Consider the following 20,851-nt stretch of genomic DNA (forward strand, 5'->3'; position numbering starts at 1 on the left):
CAAATAGAGCCAGTGACTGGTTGAACTTTTTCAAATTCTTGCCTCCCCACATGGCAACTACGGCTTTTGTTGAACTAAACTCCCCCACCAGTTTCTTTCTTTTTCACTCTCTGCCTTAACCTTTGGAGTGGATTGCATTAGGATTATTAAACACAGCTGCCATATTTAAACTCCAGTAGTACCAGCATTTCGAGGGTGCAAGAAGCAAATCCTATATAAAGGGATCAAAGCATTTTGTAAACCTAAATTGAAAAGTGCTACTGAAAGAGCCAGTGGGTGATCGGCTCAGCTGATCATAGGGATAGAGTCAATCTCCTCTGTTCTTATTCCACTAAATCACCAGGTGGACTTGAGCCACATTTTCCAAGAGTGGTCACTGATTTTTGGGGCCTTATCTTTAGACATCTCAGGTCTGATTTTCAGAAATGCTGAGCACTCGGAATGCCAGTGAAAGTCAATGGGAGCTCTGCACCTGTGAAAGTGAGGCCAAACAGATCGCATGTTGGATACCCAAAAGCTGAGGCACTCAAAAAATCAGTAGCCATTGTTGGAAGTGTTGACTCTAACCTGTGTCCACACCCCCAACAGCGAAACTAATGATACCCACCTCAAAAGGATGCTCCCAGAATTATACAGTTTAGATCTAATTTTCAATAAAATGTGCACTTTTACGCAGCTAATTTGGATATGCAAATAGGGTGATCAGACAGCAAATGTGAAAAAATCGGGATGGGGATGGGGGGGGGAGGGGTAAATAGGCACCTATATAAGACAAAGCCCCAAATATCAGGACTGTCCATATAAAATCAGGACATCTGGTCACCCTATATGCAAATTCCCCTCAGTGTAAGTGCGTAGACACCCTGACTTAGGTGTGCAAATTCCCCTGGTGTGCATGCACAAGGCAAATGTGTGCAAAGGGGTGAGCACACTTTTGTATGTTCAAACCTGCTCCTGACTTTTAGAGTGTGCACTTTGGAACAGTTAGAGTGCTGTAAAACAGCAATGCAATTTTATTAAGTGTTAAATAACATTTCATACATCATCACTGCTTCATGTCCTCAGCCTGTCTGCATACACAAGAGGGAGCTGAAATCACCAATCTTGGGCATTGGAAATATTAGCTCTTCAAAGCTCTCTCCATAATTCATTACTAGCAACCGCAATTATAGATGTTATTTCAAATAACCAGTCGGAACAGATCCCGCTGCCTCCATGATCCGTTGTTTGCAGAGTGACAGCTTGTAAATTGATTCAGACAATTCAGCTTGTACCTGAACAAACAAAATTAGTCTTGATGCTCTGCCTTTCCTATCATGTTACACTGTGGTGTGGGACAATGGTGAACATGGTACGCCACAGAGTGGGGTAAACGTCATCGAATATTGCAGATAGTGGCTTTCTAAAGAAGCCATATGCTTTATCAACTTGAAAATTATATCAAAGCAAAGGGAAATTGAAAAGAGGAGTCAAGGGAGGAGGATATTTACAGCTGACATTTGATGTCAAATGGAGGCCAAATTCATAGGTGCTCTGCATGGTGGCCACTGGCCACAGCTGCACAGTGGTAAGTGGGTGGAGAAGGTAAAGCCGCAGCAGGAACAGAATACATAAGATTTATTGTCTGAAAGTAGATTCCTAACCTCCTGGTACCTGCTTTTCCTGCTATAACCCCCATCCTTTCCATATCCTCTGCATGTGACTCATCCACAAGCCAAGCTGTAACTCATATCATTTGCATCACTGGTAAATTTTACCTAGAGAATTCATATGAAGATGTGAATGACAAGGAGACTTTTCCAGGTAATAAGAGCAGAACGGAGAAGTGGCAAGACTCTGTGGCGACACCAAGAGGTGGCAGGTGCTAGATCCTGCACCCACTGAATACCAAAGCGCTCATTGACTTCAGTGGCATGGGACCAGGGCCTAGATAAGCAGAGGGAGCAAGGAAGGCAGTGAAAATACCAGGGCTATGAGGCCGGCTGGAGTAATTCAGTGCTGGGCTTTAGAAGCCAAGGAGGGCAGCTGGTTCTCTGCGTTGTCTGCGATAGGCAGGAACTGACAAACTTCATTTAGCTAGAGACATACACGTGCTGCATTCAGAAGGTTTGTTCGTTCTTTCAATCTTCTCTTGCACTCTTGGTTGTGTTCTCTTTCTAGTGCTTGCCAGCCATCACTGTTAGAAGAATGGGAGGAATTCAGGGGAATGGAAGTATGTCATTTGAAGTCACCAGCCTCTGATTTGTCCTGCTTTCACTTAGGCCTATTCACAACCAATGTCCTACAGCACTGGTGCACACTCCTATGCCAAGGAGCATGGCTTGGGCATTAAAGCCTCCATAGGTAATAACTCAAATATTCTGTCACTCCTGGAGGTCCAGCAATTCTGTCCTACAACAGCCCCTCATGTCTCAATCTTCTAGAGAGCCACCAAAGCTTGTCTTGGGAAAGGGGAAGCATCAATATCTTCTAGCCTACGCCCCCATTCATGTACAGCCTGCTCATGGCAGGGCCATTCCCGTACCAGGGGAGAATCCCAGGGTTTTTTTTTTGCAAGTCATATGTCTCTTATTATTCCCTCACAAAAAGGTGTTTAACCATCCGTGAGGTATTGCATGTGATCTGGAGACCAGAGCAAGCCTGTTTCCCTCCCCATAGAGCCACTCTGGGTGTGCTTCCCAGGTTTGGCTCAGAACCCTCAGCCGCCACCATTTGTTATTGTTTATCTTCTTACTGACCTGTTTCACATGACAATACTCTAAGGGCCACCCAGCAGACAGTGACTCCCTGCCTCTCCTGGCCCTCATCAGTTCTGCAGCAACAGAAAAACTTGCATTTTCATAATTGCCAAATCGGCCTTTGAAGGCTGCCCCGGGGCCATGAGATATTGCTTTCAAATTCTCTGGCTTGATATCAATCAAGAAGCAGGTCTTTGACTGATTCCAACCCAGGCTATTCTCTTCTATTTCCCAAATGACTTATCAAGCCAAAGGAATTCTTTACCAGCCTGACACTGATCCAGCCTTCATTAGCTGATGCAGCCAATGTAAATTGTGCACCTGAGTTTTGTGTCTGTATGATATTAATTCCAAGCCTGCCCTTGTCTCATGTGTCCTGTGGAAGAAAGAAAAGAAGAACAAAAGAGACAAGTGGGGAATTATTTCCACCTCACCATTCACTACTAATAGGCAATGTTCCACACAGCACTGACGGAGCGGAGACATAAGCAAAATGACAAAATAAGTGGAACTGGTTTATAATGGCCACAATCTTTACAATAGGTGGCTGGCGTCACTGATGACTGGCCATGGAATAACTCCATACATTTTAATGTTTGCATTCGCTGCCTTCACCTGGCCTACTGCATTAAATCATTGGACCAGGGAGGAAGCGGTACGCAGGCTGTGAAAGAGAGTCTCCTTTCCTTTTTAATGGAAGGGACAGGTGCCACTGGAAAATGCCTTTGCTCTCCTAGGATGTGCGTCTAATTCAGTCCCTTCATCACACCACAGATTCCAAACAGTCTCTTTTCAGACAGCAGTGCTGTCCCACGACTGGTCATTCAGGGGAAGAAGGAAAATAAGCAGCCCTAGGCATGTTATCTCCAGACCACTCCGAGCCTGGCTGAGGGAGGAGGTCAGCAGTCACTGCCAAACCCAGATCCCCAACAACATGGCAGCATAGTGCACTGTGGCCTGACCAATGGACTAGCAGATGGCCTCCATTTTGGTAGCCAAACTTTGTGAGCTGGTTGAGATACTTAATGTTTGCAAAGCAATTGGACTGACATGTTATCAAGCATGGCAAATGTGTCTTCTTAGGCCTTTCCCACAGCACTCAGATTTCAGCCATCAGCGTAGCTGCTCCAGAGCAAGCCTCTAATGTAGACTGAGTACCATGCATTTTACACTAGAGTAAGGCCTGGTTTACACTACGAGTTTAGGTCGAATTTAGCAGCATTCAATCGAATTAACCCTGCACCCATCCACACAACGAAGCCATTTACTTTGACATAAAGGGCTCTTAAAATCGATTTCTGTACTCCTCCCCAACGAGGGGAGTAGCGCTGAAATCGACATTGCCGGTTCGAATTAGGGTTAGTGTGGATGCAATTCAATGGTATTGGCCTCCGGGAGCTATCCCACAGTGCACCATTGTGACCGCTCTGGACAGCAGTCTGAACTTGGATGCACTGGCCAGGTAGACAAGAAAAGCCCCGCGAACTTTTGAATTTCATTTCCTGTTTGCCCAGCACGGAGAGCTCCTCAGCACAGGTAACCATGCAGTCCGAGAATTGAAAAAGAGCTCCAGCATGGACCGTACAGGAGGTACTGGATCTGATCGCTGTATGGGGAGACGATTCCGTGCTAGCAAAACTACAGTCCAAAAGACAAAATGCCAAAACATTTGAATAAAATCTCAAAGAGCATGATGGAGAGAGGCCACAATAGGGACTCACTACAGTGCCGCGTGAAAGTTAAGGAGCTTAGACAAGCGTACCAGAAAACCAAAGCAGCAAACGGATGGTCCGGAGCAGAGCTGCAGACATGCCACTTCTACGCTGAGCTGCATGCAATTCTGAGGGGCGGGGGCCACCACCACTACCCCACCCCGACTGTGGATTCTGATGAGGGGTTACTCTCACCCATGCCTGAGGATTTTGCGGACGGGGAAGAGGAGGAGGAGCAGCTTGCAGAGAGCACATAGCACACTGTTCTCCCCAACAGCCAGGATCTTTTTCTCAGCCTGACTGAAGTACCCTCCCAAGACGGTATCCTAGACAATGAGGCCATGGAAGGGACCTCCGGTGAGTGTACCTTTGTAAATATAAAACATGATTTAAAAACAAGCATTTTTTAATTATTAATTTGCCCTGAGGACTTGAGATGCATTTGCAGCCAGTACAGCTACTGGAAAAGTCTGTTAATGTGTCTGGAGATGGAGCGGAAATCCTCCAGGGACATCTCCATGAAGCTCTCCTGGAGGTACTCCAAAAGCCTTTGCAGAAGGTTTCTGGGCAGGGCAGCCTTATTCCGTCCTCCATGGTAGGACACTTGATCATGCCATGCTAGTAGCAAGTAATCTGGCATCATTGCATGACAAAGCCTGGCAGCGTATGGTCCCAGTGTTTGCTGGCATTCACGCAACATCCGTTCTTTATCTCTGTTATCCTCAGGAGAATGATATCGTTCATGGTAACCTGGTTGAAATATGGGAATTTAAGGGGACATTCAGAGGTAGCCGTTCCTACTGGGCTGTTTGCCTGTGGCTGAAAAGAAATCCTTTCCTGCAGTTAGCCAAGCGGTGGGGTGGAGAGGGCCCCATTGGTGCTCAGCTGTTCACGTTTGGCTAACAGGGATCTAGTTTGGTTTCTGCTGCTGCTGGTTAACACGAAAACCGCAGCACTCAATGGGCTTTGCTTGGTATGTGGGAAAGGAGGGCGCTGCTTTTATGAAGGGTGCAGAAGCTGAAAGACAATGGCTTACCATGGCTGCATGCAAGCCAAATTCTGTTTCCCGGACCTGCATCTGTGATCTCTAACACCAAAGCCGCAGGCACTCAATATTAAGATGCAAAATGCGACTTTGTACCGAAATCACGTGTTATGTAACGTGAATAGTGTTGTTCATCGTGAAAGAGTATAAGCATTGTTCTGTAAAATGTATCTTTTTAAATACTTTTCTCCCTTTTTCCCCTCCTGCAGCTGCAAATTTTTCAAGCCTCCCTCCTCCATCCAGAAGGCTCTCTCAGATAAGGCGGCGAAAAAAAAAAATGGACACGAGACAAAATGTTCTCTGAGATCATGGAATCGACCCGCAATGAAAGAGCTCATCTGAATGAGTGGAAGAACACGGTATCACAGTACAGGAAAGCTGCCAGTGAACGTGAAGGATGCACGTGAGGCCAAGAGGGACGAACGTGAGGAGAGGTAGGATGCTCGAGATGAGAGGTGGTGGGATGCAACGCTGGGGCTGCTGCGTGAGCAAACGGACATGCTCCGGCGTCTGGTGGAGCTTCAGGAATGGCAGATCACAGAATGCCGCTGCAGCCCCTGTATAACCACCCTCCCTGCTCCCCAAGTTCCATAGCCTCCTGACCCAGATGCCCAAGAATGCAGCGGGGGGGGGGGGGGGGCGGGAGAGAATATCTGTGCACCCTGCCACTCCACCCCAGTGGACAGCCCAAGCAAAAAGCTGTCATTTTGACCTGGCCTTTTCCTTCCCTCCTCCCCAACCCCACCCGGGCTACCTTGTCAGTTCTCTCCCTCTTTTGATAATTAATAAAGAATACATGATTTTTAAATGATAGTGACTTTATTTCCTTTGAAAGCAAGCTATGATTGAAGGGGGAGGGTGGGTTGCTTACAGGGAATGAGTCATTCATCAAGGAGAAAAACAGAACTTTCACACTGTAGCCTGGCCAGTCATGAAACTGGTTTTCAAAGCTTCTCTGATGTGCAGCGCTTCCTGGTGTGCTCTTCTAATCACCCTGGTGTCTGGCTGCGCGTAATCAGCGGCCAGGCAATTTGCCTCAGCCTCCCACCCTGCCATAAATGTTTCCCCCTTACTCTCTGATTGTGGAGCACACAGCAAGCAGAAATAACAATGGGAATATTGGTTTGGCTGAGGTCTGAGCAAGTCAGTAAAGTGCGCCAGCAACCCTTTAAACGTTCAAAGGCACATTCTACCACCACTCTGCACTTGCTCAGCCTGTAGTTGAACAGCTCCTGACAACTGTCCAGGCTGCCTGGGTATGGCTTCATGAGCCATGGCATTAAGGGGTAGGCTGGGTCACCAAGGATAACTATAGGCATGTCAACATCCCCCACGGTTATTTTCTGGTCTGGGAAGTAAATCCCTTGCTGCAGCCATTTAAACAGACTCATGTTCCTGAAGATGCGAGCATTATGAATCCTTCCTGGCCATCCCACATTGATGTTGGTGAAACGTCCCTTGTGATCCACCAGTGCTTGCAGCACCATTGAAATGTACTGGCTGCCCTGGTGCTCCAGTGCCAAGATAGGGATATGGGTTCCATCTGTCACCCCACCACAGTTAGGGAATTCCATTGCAGCAAAGCCATCCACTATGACCCGCACGTTTCCCAGTGTCACTACCTTTGGTAGCAGCAGCTCAGTGATTGCTTTGGCTACTTGCATCACAGCAACCCCCACAGTAGATTTGCCCACTCCAAATTGATTACTGACTGACTGGTAGCTGTCTGGCGTTGCAAGCTTCCACAGGGCTATCGCCACTCGCTTCTCAACTGTGAGGGCTGCTCTCATCTTGGTATTCTGGCACTTCAGGGCAGGGGAAAGCAAGTCACAAAGCTCCATGAAAGTGCCCTTACACATGCGAAAGTTTTGCAGCCACTGGGAATCGTCCCACACCTGCAACACTATGCGGTCCCACCAGTCTGTGCTTGTTTCCCAGGCACAGAATCGGCGTTCCATGGCTAGAACCTGCCCCATTAACAGCATGATCTCCAAAGCGCCAGGGCCCGCGGTTTGAGAGAATTCTGTGTCCATGTTTTCATCACTCTCGTCGCCGCGCTGCCGTTGCCGCCTCCTCCTCGCCTGGTTTTTCAGGTTCTGGTTCAGCATAAACTGCACGATAATGCGTGAGGTGTTTACAATGTTCATGACTGCTGTCTTGAGCTGAGCGGGCTCCATGCTTGCCATGGTAGGCATCTGCACAGTTCACCCAGGAAAAAAGGTGCGAAACGGTTGTCTGCCGTTGCTTTCAAGGGGGGGGGGGGGGTGAGGCTGTACCCAGAACCCAGATCTCATCCCAGAATTCCAATGGGCGGGGATAGCTACCCACAGTGCAACACTTAGGAAGTCGACGCTCGCCTCGGTACATGGATGCACTCCGCCGAATTAATGTGCTTAGTGTGGCGGCATGCACTCAACTTTATACAATCTGTTGCCAAAAGTCAAATTCTGTAAATTCAGAGTAATCCCGTAGTGTAGACATACCCTAAGAGTCAGCTGCCTCCTCTCACAGCCAGAGGTCATGTGGCAAGGCAACACCTAGCTTCTGTTTTCACCTAGGGGCCCCTTACTGCACACAGGCTTCATTCCGGGTTACCATCACCCCTGCCTGGAGCTGGCTTAATAATAGAAATTCTGCCTCTTTGTATCAGCCCAATCAGTTAATGAAATCTAGGCCAAGGGCGCAGCATGTCAGTGGAGCATTAACTCCAAGCCAGATTGTCAAAAGAGCTCAGTCTGTGGGGCCCAGGAGTCTTAAAAATCTGGACTGGGTGAGAGGGAAGGTACAGGCCTTCTAGGAAGACCTGGTGTGGGGAGGATTCTTAGTGTGACAAACCATGTCATTGTGTGCTAGCTGATGCACACTGAAGGTAAAATGGGCGTTTCTGGATGCTCCCTGGCTCTTAAACAACATGCTTCCGATAGAGGGACATGGCACTCCTCTCCGCCCCCCCCACATGGAACTTCCCCCTCCCCAGAAAGGTGCACTTCAATTCAAACGCAAGTAAGTCAGAGGTGGCTTGTGCAGTGTCTAGAGAAAGAGGAATTTGGTTGCTCTTTACAGCAGCATCCCCTGCTGGCCAACAGGGCTATCAATACTTCACAGCAAGCAGGGGATGTGTTGTTCCCAGTGGAAGGAGGGCTTCTAGGAAACCAGAAGAAAGTATCAATCAACATGGACTAGAATATTCGGTATGTAGTGCTGGCTTTGCCTGCATTGAGCTGAGGTTTCCAAGCTGCCTGTTATTTCCTCTCTAGCATGTTTTAGTAGCTAGATACCTGGTACTCTCTGTATTAGTCTTGGCCACCCTGCAATAAACATCAAAGGAAAGTCTGATTAGATGAGGAATCAAAGATCATGACACAGAGCAATAGCTAATAGAAAAGAATCCATTAGCCAGGCAGAGGCTCAATGAAATCATTATCCATCTGCCTTTATTAGATGGATCCAAGGGCAGGCTTTGTATTGTCATTAGCTGGTTGAGAAAGGGGCTTCTTTAGAGAAGCTAGCAGGCAGGAAAATCTCTGGTTGGCCAGGGCTTGGTTTTTAAGCTAAATGGGTTCAGACAACGGAAGAGAATAAGAGGCTGTTCACGTTCTGAGCAGGGAATGGAAAGGGACTTGGTTACAGTCACACACACACACACACACACGCCTCTCCCCTCCCCCCCCCAGCGGTTTTGCCCTCTGAGAAGAGATGCAAGGCATGAAGCCAGGGTCACAAAGCGAATCACTGAGGGGTGGAAGAGATAAGGAATCCAAGAGAATCAGCAGGGATTGAAATAAGAGACATTTTAATACTACATGGGAGTGTTTTTTCTCATAGTAGAAATTTGCTTTGCTAATGAACCATAAGCACTCATTGACTGTCATTTTCCAAACGGCAGCGGACTTGGGCTCGGGCCACAGCTGCAGGGCTATAAAATTGCAGTGTAGATGTTCAGGCTCACGCTGGAACCAGGGCTCTGGGACCCTCCCCTCTCACAGTCCCAAAGCCCAAGCTACAGTCTTAACATCGACACTGCCCCCCAGCCCGAGCCCAAGTCAGCGGAAATGGGCCAGCCAGCTGCTGCTGTTTCATTGCAGTGTAGACATACCAAGAACAATCAATCAGGGTAAGTCCTATTGAGCTGCGTGGCCACCCTGAGCTCCTGCAGGTATTCGATAATCACATCGAGCAGCCTCTTTAGTGACTACCATCTAACCTGCATGCTGGTTCAGAAGACAGGAGGGATCCCTGTAATTATAAGACAAGTTTTATAAAAGATCTCGGCTGCAGTCCAGGGACTAAAGCCCACAGCACTACTCTGCCGGGGGAGGGGTGCAAAGGCAGCTCTCACAGTAGCACCAGGATTGTTCAGTGTCAGGGAGCACCCACAACCTCCATGTTCCTTCAGTTCCCTTTCCAACAGGGCAGTGGATTCAGAGTTTATTAGCATTTTGCCCTCCCCCTCTGGGGCAAAACAAATAATTCTTCAGCACTCCTGTGACAGCAACAGGCCTTCCCCCCCTCAGTTCAGGGGTTTCCACACCACCTCCCTCATTGCACTAGAGGGACCTGTACCCATCTTCCACTACAGCCTCCAGCCCTAAATTGTGGGCAGCAGTCTACTCTAAACCAGGATTACCCCAGCTCCATCCTTTCTTTTGGCTATTACCTACAGTGCCTGTCACTAACCAGGGCTTCTCCCTGGGCACCCCCATACACAACCACCTCCCTAGGCTCCTTTTGTATCTCCCCTCTAGGCCTCCTCTCAGGCCCTTCCCTGGCCTGTTTTCACACCATTCTTCCCAGGTTCTGTCAGCAAGGAGACAGCACTAGTCCAGCCCCGGACTGTGGCTCCTGGAAGGGCTTCCAGGAAACAGCTCCTCCTGACAGCTCTTACCCCATGAGAACACGCTGCCTTTTATTCCCTGGTAGGCCTGGCTTTCAGTCACACTCTGTGAAAGATTGGAAGGGACCCAAGCACAGGTCCGAGTGGGGGCAGCATGGGACTTAAGGCTCAGCTTACCCACTGACAGTAACATTAAGCCAGTTTAAGACTCTTAATTCAACCAGATTAATTAGGCTCCATCAGCATCCAGCTCTGGGGGAGCACAAGTTAACAGTGGGTGAAGTCTTTAAGTCGCCGAGAAGTTAGCCTGTGAGCTGAGTAAGGACTTCAGGATTTAGACCAGTGTGTCTGCAGACTCATAGACGTCACCCACAAGTCACATGCCTCAGTAGCAGCTTATCCCCAGAGTGGAATTTGAAAGGCATGTTACTGTCCATTCCTGAAATGGTTTAAGAGCCTCCACACTCAGAGAGAATCCAAACCAGGGCTGGGTCCATGAAGCATCAGTTAACCCCTTCCTGGCTGCAGTAAAGATCGTAGCCTATTCCTTGTGTAAATACTCAGCTCGAAGATATAACTAGAGCCAGCAGGGGGTTCAAACTCTTTTCCCTCCCCCACCCCCCAACCTAGGTAAGTTGTCAGAGGTTCAATCACTGGGGGGGGAGGGGAGGGGGCTGGCCCTCTCATAGCTGGGCACAGCATAGCAGCCCTTCTGTCTGTCAGGCACAGCTCGGCCCACTCAACAATCTGTTCTTTCTTGGCCTCCAGCCCTGCAGACAGGCTGCTTGGAGTCACACCCCTTCCAGGTGAACAGGAAAGGAAAACAAAAAGCCTAAAGTTCACTGCCCCTACCCCAGGTCTTTGCTCTCAGTCCTACCATAATAGTCCTTGCTCCTTTACTCTCAAGGTTTCCACTTCCCACTCTGCAGGGGGTAGGGAACCCAGACCCACACCTCCCCCTGGGTTCCAGCCCAAGGCCCTTGCACTAAACAGCTAGGGTTCATTTCTTACACTCCCTCACTGATTCCCTGGGCAGCTTGGCCTATTTGCAGGCACCTGTTGCAGAAGTCCATTCTCCAGTCCTCTCTCCCTGGAGGTTCAGTTCTCCATGCAGCTTTCTCAGGGTAGCTCCCAGACCCTTTAGCAGAGAGCCTGTTCACCTGGAGCTGCAGCCTTGTATCCCAGTTGTGGTTAATCTGCCAGTTAGTCACAGCTGAGGAGGTAACTGGCTGGTCTAATAACCCCTTCCTGGTCGCCACAGTGTGGGGTCTATATCCTGGGTAGTAGGGAAACCACCTCCTGAGCTAGCTTACTTGTTTGCTCACTTAGAGAGCTCTGCAATTCCTTTGGTGTGCCCTACTGCTCTTTTATAGGGGGAGCAAGTGATCCTTCCCAGGTGTGCCTGTTTTGTAAGTAAGGTGGGCTGGTCTCAGGTACTTCAAGGGTAAGTCACCCTCTTCACAGAAATGTACTGAATTGACAGCCCTGGAGACTTCAGTCCTTTGTTTATTATAATAATAATAAAAAATGGAGATACCCCATCTCCTAGAACTGGAAGGGACCTTGAAAGGTCATTGAGTCCAGCCCCCTGCCTTCGCTAGCAGGACCAAGTACTGATTTTGCCCCAGATCCGCCAAGTGGCCCCCTCAAGGATTGAACTCACAACCCTGGGTTTAGTAGGCCAATGCTCAAACCACTGAGCTATCCCTAATGACTATTTAGCTACAGAATAGATGGCAATGCAGGCTTCTGGTCACCACCCCAGCTCTGCACCACATTCCTGATCTGCAGAGACCACCTCCGTGCGTATGAAGAAGGGAGCCCAGTTTCCATGTTCATTCAATCCTTGCTGTGACTGCCAGCAAGGATAGTGGATTTTGCAATGTAGATAGCTGTCCACTAGGAACTAGATAGATTCTCATCAACTTGTTTCACATAGACCTCTGGATTGTTGGCATATTGCTCCTCTATTTCCATCTCAAATTCAACCTGTATAGCAAGTTCCTAATGGTCCTCTCATATGGTATATGCTGGTATAGGTCAATAGGGTTGCACCACTGTATGTGAGATGAGAATTTGGCCCACAGATTTGATTGGCAGCAATAAATTAATCTGAGTTAAACTTTCATATGTATAAGAGATACGCTGAGTAAATATAGCAAATAATATGCTTAATTAGTTCAGGAAGTCCTTTAAATATTTTATGAGGCTACCAATGAGCTCCCTGCTCCAGGGCCCCTGTGGTATCAGAACCAGCAGGAAGGTGGGAAGGTGACATTTGCAAGACTTTTCCCATACGTACTTTCTACTGGTACTAAAGAAAACGTCCAATTACATATGTGGGAGTTAAACTGCAGCCCCCTAACTGTTGAGTGACATTGGATTTTGTGAACTTTGTATTAAACCTTGAGTGACAAATTCTGCTCCTGCTAACAGCAATGTAAATCCCAAGTAACTCCACGGACATCAGTGAAGTTGCTGCATTCTTACATCAGCATGAGAGCAAAATCTTCTGAGATCAGCATCTATTTAGCCCTGATAAAACTCCCCTATTTAGCCTCTAACACACATAGCTTAGCTTCACTTGGAGTACCAGAAATCTAAGCCCAGCTCTGCTTTTTTAAATGGCTCCTAAGTGGAATAACTGGTGTAACTAGAAACTGTTTAAATAGAAATGGGAAGTTTGCTCCCTCCGCATGGTTACCTGAATCTGGCAATGTTTTCAGCAGCAGGAAGTGGCCCCTATGCTTTGTTATTCAGACCTTGCCTTCCCTTTTTGAGAACATTGTTGGGCTTAGCGGCTGACACAAAATCCTTCCAAATAGATGGCTGCACAGAGGATATTATTGTTACTGTTGTTATGCTCTAAACTGTGTATTTAAAAGTGCAGAGCTGACATGGCCTTGACTAGTGGTTTAAATACTGTTCAGTATTTCCCCATTAAGAACCATCTCACATCCTAGCACTTCCTGTCCTGTGGAGTTTGCCTGCTCCAGAGATTGTGAACTCAGCCTATTAATAACAGCGCAGTTTGTTTGCAAGAAACAAGAAGCGTGACCCTACCTGAAGACAAGTTGATTTGTAATTTTAAAGATTTAGTTTCCAAAAGGCATGATCACAAGCCCACTGACATCAAAGGAAAGGTTCCCAGTAGACTTCAATGGGTTTTAGATCGGGCTCAAAGCCAAACACAATCTTTCTGTGCCAAATGGTACATTTCTTGGCATTTTTTTGTGTCCAGATTTTTCAGGTTACAGCCAAAACTAGGATAATTTTTTTTCGGATCTCTCTGGCTTTCACCATTGTTTTCTACAGCAACACCCTACACCTCAACTTCTTCCAGTATGGCTGCTCAGTGTATCTACTGCTGCTGTAGGAATCCTCCCATTCAAATTCAACTCATACACACTGGTGACTAGTCTGTTGGGGATGGAGAAGTTTAAGTGTCCTGAACTCTTTGGTTCTTCATAGCTAGGATCTCCCCAGTTGCCTCTTCTTCAAAACATAGTCACCGTCACCTGATCCTTCTTCCCATGCAACTAACTGGCTGCTATGATGCAGAGTTCTATAATTGCATGTCCTGAAGTGTGCATGCTGGATTTCCAGGTACAATTACTGTGAGGATTCATACAGCCGTGGTAATGGCTTGTGAACAGTTTACATATACAGGCAGTTACGAAAATCTGGGCCAGGCTTTGGGCCACTCCTTGGTCAGCCCTGGGCCACAGAAAGAAGACTCTGAAAAGGAAGACAACAGCATGGACTTGATCTCCCTGCATCTAGAGGCCTTGCAAGTACTGGAAGACTCAAGCCTTGTGACATTTAATTCTAGACTTGGCCAAACACTAGGAAATAGCAACTTGCAATACGAGAGGGATGGATGAATAATAATACCATATGCACTTACATAAGAATTTCCATCTGTAGATCTCAAAGTGCTTTACAAAGAAAGCTAAGTAGCATTAGCTCCACTGCACACAAAGGAAACTGAGGCACGGAGCAGTGAAGTGACTTGCCTGCGTTCAGTTCAGTGGCAGACCTGAGAATGGAACCCAGAGCTTCTGGGCCAATGCTGTATCCACTGCTGTATCCATACTGCCTGGCTTGCCCCCCCCCCTACACCTCTACGACTAAATCAGCAGGCCTCATGGGACAGTCAGTCCCGTTTGAAGATGTTAAAAATATCACTGATGTGCTTGGATAGGAGACCATGCCCCAGCCTGGGTATCTATATTGCTGATGAGGCATATATGGGTCATACCACTGTGCGTTGCTGCATGTTACATCTGCGGCTCTGGGGGAGGTGCTGGTTCGATGCATACAGGTACATGCTGTTCTTAGACTCACAACATGGGACATCATAATTTTGAAAACCCACAGAGAAGTTTGTTGTATTTCATGAAGGGCTGCTCTTGGCATTGCCATATTTGTCAAGAGTTAACCTTATTGTATAGAGTATCTTGGAACTTGGCAAGGAAGAAACGCATTCTGCCGCTAGTAGAAGTTGTTCTGACACCTGGTTGAAGCAGAGAATGAAGCGTGTCCAATGGCTGATTTCATTGCATTCCATCAATGTTTGGATTGTCAGACTGTTTCCCTTACAATTTTTCAACCCTAATAAATCTTAAAAGCTCTGTGCTCATCAGCCATCTTTTTAATAGGGAAACACATTCAAGAATAGGCATTTCTTTGGAAAAGGCTGTAACATAAAGGGAAATGTTCCTGTAGCATTTCCTCCTGTTTCATCCTATTCTCCGATGGCATATTTAAAAGATTCTTTTTCACGTTTTGATTCTCTGTTTGTGCAGGAGCAGAAGCCCAATGGCCTGGCAAAGCCACAACTATAAGGTTCCTCTTGGCTTCTCATTCTGCTGTAGATCTGGGAGTGCTCTAACCTATTCCAGTCACACGTGCCCCTTAGCAGGTGGCTGATAGCTTGTTCAGATGGCTGCCGAGATGTCTGAATTTCTTAGAACCAAGTAAGTTCAGACAATGACGAAGGGCAAAATAGCGCGTTGTTTGAAATAGGAAGAAAGAGAAATAAAGAACAGGATGGGATTCATAAGTACTTGTGCAGGTGCCACTGTAGTTCGAACTCCGACCACTAGCGAAAGAAGCACAGGTGTTTTCTTTTAACCATCTCTTGCTCAGGGCCGGCTCTAGGATTTTTGCCACCCCAAGCAGAAACAATTTTGGCCACTCAACCCCCCCCCGTTTTTTTCTTACCCCACCCCCGGCCCCACCTCAGCTCCGCCCCTTCCCCAAATCCCCAGCCCTGCCTCCTCCCCCCAGGCTCTCAAACCTAGGAGGGAGGGGGAGAAGCGGCGCACGCGCCGCGGCCACTCAGAGTCTCCCCCTCCCTCCCAGGCTCTCAAACCTGGGAGGGAGGGGGAGCAGCGGTGCGCGAATCAGCTGTTTCGCGCGCCACGGCACGCAAGCGGCAGCAGCGGAGGTGAGCTTGGGCAGCCGGGGCACATTTTTAGGGGCGGCATTCTGGCGCCGGCCATGCCGTCCCTAAAAATGTGCCACCCCAAGCACCAGCTTGTTTTGCTGGTGCCTAGAGCCGGCCCTGCTCTTGCCCTAAAGTTTGCTTCACGCACACCCCAACTTCTCAGGAGACAGATAAGGAACAGTAAAACTACAGCTCACCCATCACAAGGGGAACCCCTCTCTTTTGTTTTGAGCAGAGATGGCTCTGCTCTAAACAAAATGTGCTTTGTGGCTTACTGTCCATGTGGTTTACACTCAGGGCCCAATCCCTCACACCATTAATGACCTGTGTAGTACCACAGCAGCAGGGGACTCTTCAAATGAGCAAGGGTCTGCAGGATCAGACTCGTAGTTAGAGAAAGGGAAGACACTCATCAAGGAGAGTGACGCCAAGAACATCTTTATAGGCCTTTGAAAGTACTAGCAATGCTAACACCCCTTGATGATTCTCCTGTACATTACATTGGTTTCAGGATGTTGTACAGGGCTCCAAGCACATCAGCAGGTGCTCACTGTATAAATGCAATTACGATTATTGGACCAAATCCCACTTCCTGTGCACAGCCCAAATAACAAGGCTACACACAGGGGAGTTCTGCTGGGCAGGCCAGAATCTTGCCTTCCCCAGGCTACAGAGCTGCAGCAGAGTTGTACAGACATTGCTACTGCAGCCTTACGGCTGCAATAGCCTCTAAAGCTACTGAACCAGCAGGACCATCCCTTCCCCTGCCCTATTGCACAGAAGGGGAAAGGTTGGTTGGTGGATCCACTTAGTCACAGATCCACTCTCCACACCCTACTCCTTTCCCATCACCCTACGGCTCTGTGTGCTTCTCCCATGGAGCCCAGTTCCGTAGCAGACAAGAGGGTTGCCCTCCCAGCAAAGACTTCTGAGATCCTCCTCCCGCACAACTGAACTACTGCATTTTCCCTACCTCTTTGGCCGTCTGTGTCGATGGCAGAGAGAGGGTTTCCACTGGTGGTTATAATGACCACTGCCTTCCCCGTGCTTTTTCTAGAGGACTGCTTCAACTTTAAATAATGGCAAGAAGTTTCTCCCACTCTGACCTGGGGCACACTTTCACTCATTAAATGTGTCCCATAGTTTTGGTATTGGCTACTCACAACTGCCAGATATTGAGTTTGATTGGCTGTGATCCCATGCTTCTTTGTAACAAGCCAAACACCATAAAACTGGAAACCGTTTTAAAATTGGCAACAAAGTTTAGTTCTATGAACATTTAACAACAGATGAGTTTAGAGTGGCAGACAGTGCTCAAATGAAGTCAACATCATGCCCCTTACTTGCTTCAATCCCACTTCCGCCTGTTTAATAAATCAGCAAGCCAACGTGTGAACTCACTAATGAAAGGAATGCTGAAAGCTTTTCGGAGAGAACCGCTTTACTTTTACCTGTCCTAATTTGGAGCAGCTGCCTTTTTTAGAGCCATGTTCAGTTTATATACTGCTCTGGGTTCCGTTACTTCAGGAATAGGAGGAATTTCAATCTCTGTTTGAAGGTCTCTCCCATTTATTCATTCATGAAGGGGGAAAAGACACCATCACTAGCGACTGGACTACATTACACTCGTCTACAGTTTTACTGATATAACTATGTTGGTTAGGGGTGTAATTTTTCCTGACACCGTTATGCCAGTGTGGATGCAGTTATATTGGTATAAAGGTGCCTCATACCCACAGAGCTTATTTTGATTCCCTAATTGGAATAAACTATACCAGAATAAGCACTTCTAAGTGTGGACAAGCCCTCTGAAAATGGAATAAAATATAGGGATGAAGTTAAGCTGCAAAGTTCTGACCCAGTTCCATTACTTCCCCACACTGCAAAGTGTGGGGTTGTTTGGATGAAGAATTTTGGTTCAGCCCCCTTTCTAATTGTTTGGGTTGTGATGGGTATGTGAGTGTGAGAGGCTTCAGCTCACACATTCTTTAAGAAAAACTGCCTGGAGAATATGCATACTAAGATGAAATCAGAAGTGGTTTTAGTGATCAAAGCTGGGCTATCATATTGTAGGAGAAGCTGTCCATTTAAACAACAATACTTGAGCTGTCAAGATAACAAGAGATGCCTTTCTGCTCTATGATTATTATGCATAATAGATATCTCAGGGCAAACATGATGCTGTCTGGACTTTAGGAACAGTCCCTTATCTATTCCTCAGAAGGAAAAAGGGTCTCTCAATGAATAAAGTCACAGTAGATTGTATAAATATGATATAAGTTCCACTTGAAGCCAATGAACACCACAAGAATATTTTATTGGATCCTAAAGGTGATCACAACCCAAAACCCTGGATCTGAATTTCTTAGCTGGTCCCTATCTTTTTAATGAACCTAACAAAATCTCGAGTGCTTAATTTGGGATATTGAGATTCTGCAGACAGGTTTCACAGCATGAACCCATCTCTGTATCTGACACCTTAGCACTGGTAAACATTCTGCCAGAAGTCTTCATGAATTGCAAATAAATAAGGAGATAACAAACAGCACCAAGATGCAATAGAGGCGTGTATGTTGGGCTCAGAAATGCATGAATGCATGAATGCATAGAGCCTGTAACATGAATGGCTTCCTCAAGTGATACTATGACAACAATAAGAACAGGAGTACTTGTGGCACCTTAGAGACTAACAAATTTATTTGAGCATAAGCTTTCGTGGGCTACAGCCCACTTCATCAGATGCATAGAATGGAACATATCTGATGAAGTGGGCTGTAGCCCTCGAAAGCTTATGCTCAAATAAATTTGTTAGTCTCTAAGGTGCCACAAGTACTCCTGTTCTTTTTGCAGATACAGACTAACGCGGCTGCTACTCTGAAATATGACAACAATATTATCTAGGTTTCAGAGTGGTAGCCGTGTTAGTCTGTATCAGCAAAAACAACGAGGAGTCCTTGTGGCACCTTAGAGACTACAAATTAATTTGGGCATAAGTTTCGTAAAAACTTATGCCCAAATAAAAATATTATCTAGGAAACTCAGCAGAAAGCTGGGGATTAAATGAGACTCCAAGATGCTAAACGCTGGAAACAGGAAGAATAAGAAGCACTATCAAAGAATCAACCCTGGAGGGGAGAAGAGATTTCCACTAGGAAGGATGGATAAGCAGGATGAATAATCAACACTGCCTCAGAGGATAATCAGTCAGTCACTTTTTTATCTGAACGGGAATTGTGTTAAGCACAAGAGCAAGTGCAGTGCCTGTCATGCCCAGCACATATGTCTGTGTGCAAGTCACAGCAGAGATCATGAACATGATTGATGCTGAGCAGAGGAAGCATGTCAAAGGCAACTTAAAATTAGTCCCTGCAGGATGTAGGAACGAATACAGAAAACAGAGGAAACAGAGAGGCTGATGGCAATAAGCTATGTGCAAAACTATGAGAGTGCCATGTGCGAGGGCATGACTACAGGTTCCCAACCACAACCCCAAAGGCCCATGGTTGTCACTACCAAACAGCGAGGGAAGAACAGCAGTGTTCAATGAAACTAAAATTTAGACATGGGCCTAAGCCACAGATCTGGGATCAGTATGTTGGTCTGAACACTCTCAAAGTTTGGGGGTTGGATCCAGGACTTTGATTTGTCCCAGTCTAAAGATAGGGGCCAGTTGCTACGTGCAATGTTTAACTTCCCTAAAAATCAGAGAAGTTGGGAAGCTGTTTCTCATTTATACTAAGGGCTTGTCTACATGGGTAAATTAACTACAGTAGCTATTCCTTAATAGCTCCCTAGATGGACCTTCTTATTTCCAGCACTTTAAATTCATACCCTACCTTGATCCAAAATAACTTTCAAATGTAAGAGGGCTTAGGGGCTTGTCTACACTGCACTTTTAGTGTAAAGCAGTCTTAAAGGGCACACACATTACATTTGCATCCTCTTTAAAAATAGGTGCCAGCTGCAAAGCTCATATCCAGAATGAGAATTAAGCTCAGGGGAGTTGCTATCTGAGTTAGGGCTCATGCCCATCTGACAGGGTAGCAAATTAAAATGGATAGAAGTATAAAATAATTCTTCAACCTGTGGAATTCACCACCTAGGGAAAATTTATTTAACAAGGTTAAATATTTATTGGTGAAATGTACCACTGTGCAGAAAGCCCACACAAGGAAGGCCCTATGCATCCCTTAAATCCCACTTTGGACTCTTGAGCATACGTGGGACTTAAGTGGTATATAAGCCCCAAAGGCCTAAGTGGCACTTAAATCATGCATAGGACCAGCATGGACCTTCTGAACAGTGTTGAATTTCACCCTATATGTACATGTCTATGATATGCACTAGATGGGCAGGTAGGTCAGAAAGCTAGAAGTTCTATTAACTCTCATGCTTCAGGGTTTAATCTGATCACCTGTGGAGGACAGGAGGGATTTTTTTTCCTACTGCCAAGATATTTCACAGTTGTCCCAAGCACATTTTAAGGCATTTCTTACCTTTCTCTGAAGTAGGAGATAGAGATCATTGCTAGGGCAAGATACTGAACTACACTGATAGTCTGCTCTACTATGGCAACTGTCATGTAATTAATACTGCAGGGAGAATTAGTCGGGGTTAGCCATAGTCATTAAGAATTTAGGCCATATTTCAATTTGCAAATTATTTCAACCAGCTTAAATTACCTTAATCACCAGGTACAGTTTCTGCTTCCTGATTGGATGATGGAAACTTTGTGAGCAGGAGAACACCAAGTGATGAATGGTCAATAGTGAATAACTAATAACAGATCATTAATAATGCATTCACAGACCCAGAATCATTAGGAGATCATAAACATTTTCATGAATACCCAGTGGCTGCCTGAATATTTACAAGTGACGAATAATATGACCCCTCAAATGGCAGCAAAGTGAAGCAGGCCTGCTTGTTCATTAAACAGTTTATGATCAAACACTCACAGGAATCTTAAGATCCACACACATTAGTGCCAATATAACACCCAGCACTGAAAAGGCGATCCCCTGTTCTAAATATAGCAGCAGATCTATTGGAACATATTGATATTCAGTC

Source organism: Malaclemys terrapin, chromosome 12 (assembly GCF_027887155.1).
Source record: "Malaclemys terrapin pileata isolate rMalTer1 chromosome 12, rMalTer1.hap1, whole genome shotgun sequence".
In the NCBI taxonomy this organism is placed as follows: Eukaryota; Metazoa; Chordata; order Testudines; family Emydidae; genus Malaclemys; species Malaclemys terrapin.